Genomic DNA, 395 nt, shown 5'->3' on the forward strand with positions numbered 1-395 from the left:
CCCCAGCTGACTTCCTGCCCTTTGGGCAGGGGGCTGGACTCGATGATCTCCCGAGGTCCCTTCCAGCCCTAATGTCTATGAAATCTATGAAATTTCTCCCCAAACCAAAGCCTAAGTAATCAATCCGTTCCATTAGTAATGATTAGGATAATGCTTGGGCAAAGGTGCAGTGTAGATGACAGTACTTTTTAAAATTTATGCTTTAACTCAAATTGAGTAGCTCCAAGAGCTAAGTTAATGGGACTTTTCAGTGCCTGGCTATGCCTGGCTCCTTGCGATCAGACCAGAGGAAGAATGTCTTGCATTCGAAAGCTTGTTTAATTTTATCCCAGCTACATAGCAGGTCCAATAAAAGATATCAACCTAAGAAATCCTTGCCTCTCAGGGGACTTTTC

The sequence above is a fragment of the Crocodylus porosus genome, unplaced genomic scaffold, assembly GCF_001723895.1.
Source record: "Crocodylus porosus isolate Cpor-Errol unplaced genomic scaffold, CroPor_comp1, whole genome shotgun sequence".
NCBI lineage: Eukaryota > Metazoa > Chordata > Crocodylia > Crocodylidae > Crocodylus > Crocodylus porosus.